At 38.0% G+C, this 10821-nt stretch overlaps 1 non-coding gene across 1 annotated transcript; it reads right to left on the reverse strand.

Moving 5' to 3' along the window:
• Positions 1 to 10474: 10474 nt before the first annotated feature.
• On the reverse strand, positions 10475 to 10557 carry TRNAL-UAA (transfer RNA leucine (anticodon UAA)). The gene has a single exon. It is a non-coding gene; the product is annotated as a tRNA-Leu (tRNA).
• Between the last annotated feature and the right edge of the window lie 264 nt (positions 10558 to 10821).

Consider the following 10821-nt stretch of genomic DNA (forward strand, 5'->3'; position numbering starts at 1 on the left):
ACGAATTGTTCTGTTGGAACTAGAGGTTGCCCTGCTTCCAGTGCTGATATTTCTCCACAAGAATTTCCTAGACGTTTTGAAAACATGGGCAAAAGGCAGCAGTAGCTGTGTATTCTATAAGCAGGCATTGGGATGCCTTATGGTACTGAGATGTAGAAGCAGAATAGAGAAATCCAATGGGAGGGATCCTCTTCACCCCAGATTCACCTAAAGGGCTTCTCCATCCAGAATTATCCAAGTTCATCCCCATCTCACTTTTGTCTGAGAATTACTCACAGGAGACTAAAATCAGCATGAAAGAAATTGACTAATTGATTCAATTAGTACATTACTGAGGTAATTTCAATTCATTAGGCCACTTTAAAATTTCATTCTATGTAGGCTTTTACATATTGTTCTTTGTAATGCACCAATAAAATTAGGCATTACACTGAATCACTGTAAAAGAGTCCTCCTGCATAGTAATAGACTTGAATGCCAGGCTATACTGTATGAAGCACTTTTCCACACTTAAAAGCATTGCATTATTTATTATTTTGCATATGTTCCAAGTGACAGGGGCTTCTTATTTTTCTTATGTGGAATAAAAAAATTTTTTTCTCAGGTTGCTCTTAAAATTGTAGCTGAACTGGGTGGGTCAGAATTGCTAATGTTTAAACAATGTGAACAACATCCTTAATATAGCTATTTGTGACTAATCCAGTGGGTGTGACACTCAAGGGAAAACAATAAATTCACTTAGCATGAATTTGAAAACTCAGAGTTTAGAACTCTGTGCTACTTTTTTTTTTTTTTTTTTTTTTTGCAGTACGTGGGCCTCTCACTGTTGTGGCCTCTCCCATTGCAGAGCTCAGCGGCCATGGCCCACAGGCCCAGCTGCTCCGCGGCATGTGGGATCTTCCCAGACCGGGGCACGAACCCGTGTCCCCTGCATCGGCAGGTGGACTCCCAACCACTGCGCCACCAGGGAAGTCCCTGTGCTATTTTTTAACATACAAATTATTAAAGGAATTATGGGAATTTTGTTTGTAAAGAGATGCTGATGACGGAAAATTCGGCATTTGAAGATTTTAAATGGAAAAATGAAGTTTAATGAACAAATCAGAAGAATGCAATCTAAGCTCTTCTCCCAAATTTCATGTCTTTTAAAAATTGTGTCTTTTGCTGTAATTTCTATGTCAAATACAATGTATTTCCTGCAGCAGAATCAATTCCATAAACAACTTTTACCTTTTTAACAAAACTGGTCTCATAGTCAATCCATAAGTACATTTTGTAAGAATCACTAAAGTATAACAATGGATTAATCTCTTGATCATTCTACATGCCATGTACTTCCTAAGCACTTTATCAATATCACACTTAATTCTCACAACAAATTGTTTGATAGGTACTTTTGTTATCACCTCATTTTATAGGTGAGAAAACAGAGACTTGGAGATGCTAAATAACTAGTCCAAAGTCACACAGCTAATAAGGTTTGGAGCTGGGATTAATACTTGGAATGGCCATGGCCAGGCCCTGCAGCCAGTCCAGGGTGCAGCCCAGTCCATCAGCATGCCACAGCTGTAGCCACACCCCAACACAACAGGAGGGTGTATGCAGCCCATATAGGGGACACCCCTTGAGCACCTGGCTCTTGTGGCCAGGTGGGATTGTGCCTCTGAGCCCCACAGAACATCTCCTAAATAAGGCTACTCCTTTGAGACTGCGAGAGCTGATTTACCTAATATATAGAAACAAACACAGAAAATTAGGCAAAATAAGGACACAAAAGAATATGTTCCAATCAAAAGAACAAGACAAAAAACTCAGAAAAAGAACTAAATGAAACAGATAAACAAACTACATGATAAAGAGTCCAAAGTAGTGGTCATAAAAATGCTCACTGAACTCAGGAGAAGAATGGATGAACACAGTGAGAACTTCAACAAAGAGATAAAAAAAATAAGAAAGTACCAAACAAAAGTTATAATTGAACTGAAAAATACATTAGAGGGGTTCAGTAGCAGACTGGATGAGGTAGAAGAACAAATCAATGAGCTGGAAGACAAAGCAATAGAACTCACCCAGACAGAGCAGCAAAATTTAAAAAGAATTAAGAAAAGTAAATATACTTTAAGGGACCTTTGGGACAACATGAAGAAGAATAACATTCACATTACAGGCGGTAAAAGATAAAGCTTTGGAATGTGTTCAAATTATAGTTGCTACCAACTTAAAACAGGCTACTATTTGCATAGTATGTTATATGTGAACCTCACGGTAACCACAAGGGAGAAACCTATAGTAAATAACCAAAAGAAAATGATAAAGGAATAGAAACATAACACTAAAGAAAACCACCAAAACGTAAAGGAAGAGAGAAAGAGAAGAAAGGTACAGTGAGGAACTACAAAAACAGTCAGAAAACTATTAATGAAATTAACATACATATCAATAAGACCTTTATGAAAATGGACTAAATTTCACAATCAAAAGACATAGTGGCTGAATGGATTAAAAAAAAAAAACAAGACCCATCTATGTGCTGCATACAAGAGACTCACTTCAGAAGAAAGGACACACACAGACTGAAAGTGAAGGGATGGAAAAATATATTCATGTGTATGAAAATGAAAAGAAAGCTGGATTAGCTATAGTCATATCAGACAAAATAAACTTTAAAACAAAGACTAATAAAAGATGAATAACAGCATTACATAATAATAAATGGGTCAATCCAGCGAGAAGATATAACATTTATAAATGTACATGCACCCAACAGAGGAGGCCAACATATATAAAGCAAATATTAATGGACTTAAAGGGAAAAAAATGAAAGCAATACAACAAAGGTATGTAACTTTAACACTCCACTTACATCAATGGATAGTTCAACCAGACAGAAAATCAATAAGGAAAGCTCAGACTTAAATAACACATTAGATCAGAAGGACTTAATAGATATGTACAGAACATTCCATCCGAAAGCAGCAGATATACATTCTTTTCAAGTGCACATGGAACATTCTCCAGGATAGATCATATGTTAGGTCAAAAAATAAATCTCAATAAATTCAAGAAGATTGAAATCATATCAAGCATCTTCTCCAACCACTATGGTACAAAACTAGAAATCAATCACAAGAAAAAAATGGGAAAAACCACAAAAACATGGATAATTAACAGCATGCTACTAAACATCTAATGGGTCATTGAAGAAAACAAAGGAGAAATTTAAAAATACCTGGAGACAAATGAAAACAGAAAAACGACATACCAAAATCCATAGGATGCAGCAAAAGCAGTTCTAAAAGGGAAGTTCATAGCAATATAGGCTTACCTCAAGAAACAATAAAAACCCCAAATAAACAATCTAACTTTACACCTAAAGAAACTAGAAAAAGAAGAACAAACAAAGCCCAAAATTAGTAGAAGGAAGGAAATAGTAAATATCAGAGCAGAAATAAATTAGAGACTAAGAAAACAACAGGAAAGATCAATGAAACTGAGAGGTAGTTCTTTGAAAAGATAAACAAAATTGACAAACTTTTAGCTAGACTTACCAAGAAAGAGAGAGAGGACTCAGATAAATAAAATCAGAAATGAAAGAGAAGTTACAATTGATACAACAGAAATACAAAGGATCATAAGAGACTGCTATGAACAACTATACAGCAGCAAACTGAACAACCTAGAAGACATGGATAAATTCCTAGAAATATACAATCTTCCAAGACTGAATTATGAAGAAATAGAAAATCTGAACCGACCAATTAGTAAGGAGAATGAAACAGTAATAAAACATCTGGATCTGATTCCAAAGGCAAGGGAAACAAAAGCAAAAATAAACAAATGGGACTACATCAAACGAAAATGCTTCTGCACAGCAAAGGAAACCATTATCAAAATGAAAAGGCAACCTACTGAATGGGAGAAAATATTTGCAAATCACAGATCCAATAAGGGGTTAATATCCAAAATATATAAAGAACTCATATAACTCAACAACAACAACAACAAAAACCTTGATTTTAAAATGGGCAGAGGATATGAATAGACATTTTTCCCAAAGAAGACATACAGATGGCCAACAGGCACATGAAAAGATGCTCAACATCACTAATTGCTAGGGAAATGAAAATCAAAACCACATTGAGAAATCACCTCACACCTGTTAGAATGGCTATAATAGAAAAGATAAGAAATAGCAAATGTTGGAGAGGATGTGGAGAAAAGAGAACCCTCGTACACTGCTGGTGGAACTGTAAATTGCTTCAGGTACTATGGAAAACAGCATGGAGATTCCTCAAAAAATTAAAAATAGAACTATCATATGACCCAGCAATTCCACATCTGGGTATTTATCCAAAGAACACAAGAACACTAATTCAAAAAGATATATGCAAAAAAAAAGAAAGAAAAAGATATATGCAACCGTATGTTCATTGCAGCAATTTTTACAATAGCCAAGATATGGAAACAACCTAAGTTTCCGATGATGGATGAATTTAAAAGCTATGGTATCTATATCTATATCTTTATCTACATCTATATATACAATGGAATATTATTCAGCCATTAAAAAAAGAACAAAATTCTACCCTTTGCAACAACATGGATGGACCTTGGAGGCATTATGCTAAATGAAATGTCAGAAGAAAGACAAATACTGTATGATTTCACATATATGTGGAATCAAAAAACAAAACAAACAAACAAAATAAAACAAAGACAAACTCATAGATTCAGAGATCAGATTAGGGTTACCAGAGAGGAAGGGGTATGGGGGGTGGTGGGCAAAATGGATGAAGGGGGTCAACTGTATGGTGATGGATGGTAACCACATGTGGTGGGGACCACTTCATAGTGCATACATATGTCAAATTATAATGGTGTACGCCTGAAACTTATATAGTAAAATAAAAAAACTTGGGCCATCTGACTCCTAATCGCAGTTCTATGTTGCCACTTAGGACCTACACTGCATATTTTACAAATACACATACTCCTATATTTATATTTAAAGGAGATTGTGGAATTCAGATGAATAGGCAACACTCTTTTTAGTAATGCATCTTTCCAATGCAATTTTAAAAGTTACCTTATTCAGAACTGCTAGCCTCAATACACTATAGTAATGAATAAAATGACGGAAAATACAACCTAAACCCAAAGATAAACTTGAGATTTGAATTGCACAGGTATATTATATAGTTTATCCAGATAGAAATGATTCAAAAACTACTTAAGTGTTTGTCTCTTTGGGCTTCTGAATCTTGATTCTCCTAATGAGTAAGGTCTACCTTAGCTGAAGAAGGAGGAAGAGAAGGAAAAAAAAAATGTGAGCATGCCTGAACCCATACCATACTAACTATACTTTCTTACTTTCTGTATTCGTGATGCTCTGGCATCTGGGGCCTTGCTGACCAGGGAGGGACTGCTTCTCCCAGGGTTAGATAATTCCTAGAGATACCAGAATACTCAGGGCAGCCCCTACACTCCAGAGCCTGCTGAAATTACTCAAAGTAGCCAATCCTAAGACTGCTTACCCTGCTTTGCCCATTCCTTCCTGTGAAAACCACAATAAAAGTTCTTGCCCATGCTTTCTCCTTGCTTCCTCTGCCTCCTGACTGACCCTAATTCTTCCCTATGTGGCCCTGCATGGTGTGCCGTGGCTCTTGTTTCCAGGGAATCTGTGAGTATTAAAAAATTCTTCCTTCATGACAGTCATTTCTGTATCTGAGTGTCTTACCATACCTGATTAAAACAAATCCTGAGTACATTTTAAAACACACATCCTAAATGAAGATTAATGTGTGTACAATAAATAGAATGAACTGTGAAATATACTCAGTGGACTTCAACGTTGTTCATTTATTCAGCAAGTATTTATATAGTGCATACAATGTATAGAGACACTCTGCTAGGCAGTTTCCATCTCACTTCAGTAAGGACCCAGTGCAATCATTGCTTCTCTGCCAGGCACTCTGATAAGTTGTTCAGAGACATCAAAACCTGTGTGGATAAAAATGAAACCAGGTGGTTCACAAATGAACCGGGTGGTTCACAATGGGTCTCTATCCAGTAATTGAGTGGATGCAAAGGACCTGGAATTATGTTCCTGATTCTTTTTTTTTTTTTTTTTTATGTTCCTGATTCTTACATGGCATCTTTGTAACTGAACACACTCATTAAAACTTGGGGCATTATCATTTATATCATTTGAACAATTAGCAAATGTGTGACATGCAATTAATTCGTTCATTAAATAGCTGCAATTGTATTTAAAAGCAAAATGTGAAACAAAGGGAATAATTAAGATCCCCAAATTCCAACTTGCTACTAAGGACAAAGAAAGCTTCTTGTTCAAGATTTCTAAAATTGGACGTGACTTCTGTAAAGCTGATGACTAATCCAAATCTCTATTTCTCTTCAACTTCATAGTGAGTTTTGGAGTTTGAATGAAATATATTATATTGAAAGAAACAAAGATGATGGCTATGATGAGATAAAAGCCCTATTCATACCATTAAAATAACAGCTCACGCAAGTGCTGTCAGTGATTTGAGATTCTTTTCAATGTCAGATTTATCATTAATGACTGAAAGAGAGAAAACAAAGGTCAATTTACTGGCTGGATTACACATAACCTTAATGTGCTCCTAAACACAGTAACTGTGGAATAACCATCAGGATTTTACAGTCAGAATAAGGCAGACAGAATTTAGCAAACAAATTTGCCTCAATTTAACCAGTAGGTGTCACTATTTAAATGTATTGGCAATACTTTTCCTACAGAGTTCTGCATGAAGTCCAATAGAAAAAATCCATTTTGAATAACTTAAAATATGCTTATAAATCCACACTCTTATTTATAGATCAACTTAGGGACTTAATTTATTACTGTTAAAATAATCATTGGAAAATCATTCTAAGCTTAGTGGTGGCATACCTACAAACGATTTAAATTTAAATTCAAAATATTTTAAGAATGAAAAAAAAAGGGTCTAATATAACAGGTCTACTTCTCAAGGAAAAGAAAAAATTCTGTCACATTTTAGGACAGGGTTTCCATTTTTAAAAACTATTGATATCCTCTAGCTCTATCTATGTAATTTTGGATGAAAGAAAACATTATTCTTTAAATTTATTAAGGAAAATTGTGCCTAATCGTACCTACCACCTAGGTACAATGGGTTTGGGTGTATATGATATTGTCTGTCAAAGGAGGATACGAATGTAAAAGTGTTTTGGAAAACAGCAAAGTGGTTTATACATGCAAGGTAAGATTTCTTCCTACTTGCACAGTGTAGTTCTACTGTACTTCCCACAAATGATGGCTCCAGAAAAGGGAAGGGAACTCAGTTACGAAACACCCACTTTTGTGAGAAGCGTATTACAGCCTCACAACCATGCTGTGGAGGTAAATTTTATTTTCCTATTTGCAAATGAAGAAAGAAGGCTGGTAACCTGGGAAAGTTGTTAAGTCTGTCTGACCCCAAAGCCTGGGTTCTTCCTACTGAGTGACCTTGTGATATGTACTTCGTAAACTGAATCATATTCTTAAAGTTTGCTGCACTAAACTGAAATTCACTTACAGAATGCTGCTAGTCAGAGGAAATCAATGATAGAACACTTTATAGAGAAGGATACAGTAAAGCAAAAGATTCCATCTAAATTGGCATGTGAAGATTGCAGTTAAATAGGCCATACATATTGATCAATCAAAAACTTGTGATTCAGTGCCCTAGGATCCATCTGATAGATTTTCTTGTTTCCAGACCAGCAGCTTTCAGACATCATTTCACCCCTCTTTGTGGCATCTCAGTGATCTGTGTGTCAGAATTTTAACAAGCACAAGAATACTAGCTGGTCTTTTACCACCTCTGTTATAGCACAGTAGCTGGTTATTACTGACTAGAAGCTTGATTTACAATATAGTTTTAAAGGAACAAAGTAAAAATCTAACTACTCTGCCTATTCTTGGAAGTATTGTTCTGTATTTGCACTTGAACATATTAATACAAATAAATTAGCAAGACCCCCTGCCTTCAGACTGGGAAAGCTTCAAGTCAATATTGTTCTTCCCCTTGCTCAGCTTTTAAGGAGGAAGAGAGACATAGACTGAGCTCAGTCTAAATGGCTGTTGACTGAATTAAACAATTTTCCCCTAAAAAATATTTTCTGCTAATTCAACATGCCCCCCTGTCCTGAGCACATACGGACCGACCGAGTTTCTACATCAATAGATATACTTTCAGATGTAACACTAATCACGTTGCTTCTTGTTTTGGATCCTTCAGTGGACTCCAGGCACCATACTTAGCATGGTTTCAAGATGTTTTCCCCCACCTGTATCCCTCTCCCTTTCTTCCCTGCCTCTCCCTGAACCCTACTCCTCTTCCTTCAGTTCTCAACTAAAGCTGACTCTCTGGGAAAGAGTTAGGGCTTTTGGAACTTCTCCTTTAGCACCTTGGGCATAATTTATATTTTCTCATTATAAATGTGGTTTACTAAAATCTCTGTCTCTCACCATCTAAGCTCCTTGAAGGAGAGGCTGGCTTATTTATTTGCACATCTCAAATGTCTAACAGCGATTGACGCATAGCCAGTTCTCAGTGCTGGCAGGATGCTTATTTCTAAATGGTTTAGACATTCTCTCTTTTCTTCTTCCCTTCTTCTTGAACAATTCAATTCTAAATCCATTAGATGGGCCCAAGCAAGGTAGATGTTACACTGGGGCAGGGGACGGGGGGCAATTTTGAGAATTACAAATATGGATAGAAAAACTAGAACAAAATTTATAGTGTTGGATCAGAATTAGAGTATTGGTAGGAACTCCCAAATGTAAATATATATATATATATATAGATAGATAGATAGATAAACACAGGTGTGGACACACACACAGACAAATATACTCCCTGATTCTGTCTACTGAGAGGGCCTGGGAGCAGTAACACATCAAAACCAATAAGCACACCTAGTACTGAGATCTTGCTTTCTAACTAGCATTCTCCACTAAAGGAAACTGGGGTTCTTTTCAAAATGTCTGATTCTACACTGTCTGGATCAGGAGGAGTACAAGGTAAGCATGGAATATCTTGGACTAGGAAGTAAGGAAGTGCTAAAAAATGATGAAGACATGTCAAAAATCAGCCTTGAATAGACTCCCACTGACCAAATCTGGGACACTTTCAGCATGAAAAGTAATAATTATAAAATGGATTGTAACCATTAATTAAAATAGGACACCGTGGGTGCATACTTACATAACTTATTCCATAATAATTGAATAAAATGGAAAGTTTGATGAGTAATGGGATATTTACATAACTTCAAAGCACTTTCCCTCAAAATATGCATTAATCACAAAGCGTTAACTATAGTGGAGAAAACTGGCAGAAAAGCCTTATCAAGTGAACTAAGTTAAGATCAGTAACAGGACAGACCAAAACCATGCCACTTGAGAGACTACAATGCAAACACAGTGTCACTTCCAGGACAGCCCTGCTTTATTTATAAGCATAACCTGAATCTAATCAAGAGGAAACATTAGACAAACCCAAACTGACAAACGGATGTTCTACAAAATGACGAGCCTGTCATCTTCAGAAGTTTCAAGATCATGAAAGTCAGGAGAGACTAAGGAATCGTGCTAGATTGCAGAAGCTTAAGGCAATGTGACAAGTAAATGCAATGCATTATTCTGAACAGGAGACTTTTACTTTAAAGGACCGCTGGTGATTAAATGGGGCCTGGGGATTAGATGGTAGTAAATTATCAACGTTAATTCCCTGATTTTAACGGTTGTACTGGAGTATCTATTTGGTACCTTACTCTCAAATGATTTGAAAAAAAAAATTCTTTCCACTGTACTTGCAGCGTACCCCCGCTCTAGATTTTAGATTACTTTCACTTTTTAAAAGTATTTAAAAAACAAAAAGCAGACCGCGCTATTCGTATTTTAAAATTCTTAGCCGATTACCAATTAGAGTCCATTTTGTAGCTATGATGCATACTGTCTCCGCCTTCGTGGATTTAACGGAAGAATTGTGTGCACACAATTAATTCTGGCGAAAAACTAGGAAAAGGTAGAGATGAACTTTTGACTTTTCTGCACAGGCACTTATGCTGTATCATAAGCGCCCTTCCCGCCCAGCTGGCTGCCTCCCTGCAAGCGAGGGAACTGATCCCCGCGGCGCGGGCTGCCGCCGGAGTCCCAACCCCACCTGAGCCCCGCGAAGCCGATGACCGGCAGCGACGCGCACCCCACCGCCCTTCCTGGCCCGGGGAACAGCGCCCGCGCCGCACGCCCAGCCCACTCGCTGAGTCGCCTCTGACCTGTGGGAGGCGGGGCCGCGTGTTGTCGGGCTTGCGCCTCTCCCAGCCAGGAGACAGAATACCTGAGTCCAAGACATGGTGTGCTCGGTGAAATTTACATTTTAAAAATAAATTAATTTTTTAATGAGAGAAGAGGAAAACTATCTACCAGGAGTGGGGTTCGAACCCACGCGGACATATGTCCATTGGATCTTAAGTCCAACGCCTTAACCACTCGGCCATCCTGGTGCAGGCGCACGATCTGCTCTTCGCTCTTCCTACAAGTCGTACTCCACCGTCCTCCTCGCGCCCGCCCTTGAGAAGGCCGAGGGCCCTTCGCCGCCGCTCCCTTAGTTTTCCCAGCCCGAGAGGGAGCTGCCTGCCAGCCCGAGCCTCCTTTTAACGTCGCCGCAGCTCACTGTTGCCCCTGGCCCGCCGCGGCCGCCAGGGCAACTGCAGCCGAGCTCGGCGCGCTTTCGGCGGCGGCGCCGGCGACCCTCCGGTCGCTTAGGC

The sequence above is a fragment of the Physeter macrocephalus genome, chromosome 10, assembly GCF_002837175.3.
Source record: "Physeter macrocephalus isolate SW-GA chromosome 10, ASM283717v5, whole genome shotgun sequence".
NCBI lineage: Eukaryota > Metazoa > Chordata > Mammalia > Artiodactyla > Physeteridae > Physeter > Physeter macrocephalus.